The sequence below is a fragment of the Diachasmimorpha longicaudata genome, chromosome 9 (assembly GCF_034640455.1).
Source record: "Diachasmimorpha longicaudata isolate KC_UGA_2023 chromosome 9, iyDiaLong2, whole genome shotgun sequence".
NCBI classification, from domain to species: domain Eukaryota; kingdom Metazoa; phylum Arthropoda; class Insecta; order Hymenoptera; family Braconidae; genus Diachasmimorpha; species Diachasmimorpha longicaudata.
This window is the reverse complement of record NC_087233.1, coordinates 460,001-462,074: the sequence shown is the minus strand read 5'-3', so window position 1 is coordinate 462,074 and position 2,074 is coordinate 460,001. Positions and strand designations below refer to the sequence as shown.

General features: G+C 53.7%; 1 pseudogene; it reads right to left on the bottom strand.

Moving 5' to 3' along the window:
• Positions 1-479: 479 nt before the first annotated feature.
• LOC135166308 (large subunit ribosomal RNA) overlaps positions 480-2,074 on the bottom strand; it is a 3,972-nt pseudogene continuing 2,377 nt past the window's right edge.

The window sequence follows — 2,074 nt, the reverse complement described above, 5'->3', positions numbered from 1 at the left end:
CCCCTCCCGCGCCCCGCCCCGCGAACCTTCCCTTTTCCGAGGGACACCCACCCACTCCCCCTGACCCAACCCCCACGTCTGGCGTCGCGTTTTCGCCGGCCTCCACCGTTGCGGGAGGTTCCGACTACTAGCGCGTGGCTGGGACCACTTGCGAGAACCGCAGTGTCCATGCCCTTCGCACTGCGAAGCAGCCTGTCCCCCCGAACCCCCAACCACGCGTGGAATTACCCGTCCACCAACCGATTCCGCCCTCCACCACGTGGAACCACCCCTCCACCAGCCGATTTCGCCCTCCCTCGCGACCCAATTCGCGACCACCCCCCCGCCGAAACCCCCCTTGGGCACAGGGGTTCACCCTGCACCCCCAATCCCCGCTTGGTATAATTATTGAGACCCCCCAAAAGGGGGATCCCGATCCCTACACCAAGTTCGACTCAGGGACCGCGGGGTCGTGACACCCCGTGTTTAAGGGCGGTTCTACGCGCCATTACACCCCCTGCGGCAAGTAGGTAGGGACAGCGAGAATCGTCGTTAATCCAATCATGCGCGTGTCTAATTAGGTGACGAGGCATTTGGCTATTTTTTTTTTTTTTTTTTTTTTTTTTTTTTTTTTTTTTTTTTTTTTAGGCAGGAGGGGAAATGCTTTTACGCACACCCTCAGGTTGCTTTGCGCCGTGTGGGACTCTCACAAAGAATGAATACCCACTAAAACCCCTCCTTCCGTATTATGCCTGTTCAAAGGGCAGGCAGCACCCATTCCAAGCTGGTGGTCTCTTATCCGATTCCTGTTCGTTGGTGCTGGATTCCGACTCTCTGGTGGTATTGTCCGGTCGTCCGGTTAAACATCCTGAAGCAGCTGAGTCCTCCCACTAGTACACGAGTTGAGATGACCTTTAACTCTCGTCTTCCAATGACCTGCAACGACGTCAATTCTTCCGCACTTGAACGGCTCCACAGACCGCGATATGAGAGGGTGATTGATGAGAACTTCACCTCACTCGCTCCGTATCTCTCACGCACTTCGCTTTCCAGGCTTCGATAATATGCCTTCTTCTTCTCGTGGGCTTCTCTCAAGTCTGTGTGCTCGCTGACAACTTGAGCGTCCAAGACGACTGCCCTTCGATCCTTAACTGCAATCAAATCTGGTTTCCGCAGACCCTCGTGCGTCTGGAATCGGGGCTCTTCCTCCACGTTATCATATTGCTCTGCAAGCGCTCTCTTAACGTAGGCTACGATGGCGTTGTGCCTCTTTACTCGAGTGCAATGCGACCTGTGCAATGCGACGATTAACCACACTTCCAGGACGTGGTTAATCGTCTCCACAGCTTGACAGCCAGCTCTGCACTGCCGGTTCTTGACTCGTCCTCGCGCTGTTCTCGATCTAGTTGGCATTGCATTGACCCTCAGCTTGATCATATTAACGAAGTCTCTCCCACTGAGAAACTTCGTTCCCTCGGTTATCCACTGATGATGTTGTGGCACCTTTCTCGAGTCTTTCAATGCCCTACCATCATAGGACGAGTGCAGGAGCTTTGCCCATCTCTGCTCAAGCTTCTTCACAGTGTCCATATCTTCACGCCCCTCCTGCAGCCTTCTCTTGGCTTTCCCAATCTCCTGATCTAAATATGGAGATATCTCGCCCTCCTTGGCGTATTTCAGGAGTCTCATCCTCCTTTGGAGGGGCATAAGCCATCTCATAGATGGTATTGAAAGACCTCCATCTTAAGAGAGTCATAGTTACTCCCGCCGTTTACCCGCGCTTTTTTGAATTTCTTCACGTTGACATTCAGAGCACTGGGCACAAATCACATTGCGTCATCACCCGCTAGGGCCATCGCAATGCTTTGTTTTAATTAGACAGTCGGATTCTCCTAGTCCGTGCCAGTTCTGAGCTGAGCGTTGAATGGCGGCCGAAGAGAACGACTACGACACGGTGAAGTATCACAGAAGCCTCGCAGCAAGGAAGATCCGTGGGAGGCCAAGGCACGGGACCGAGCTCGGATTCTGAAACATTACTGATCCATTCACCTCGCCCAGGCCCGGCACGTTAGCCAAACCCACTTCCCGACCAAGC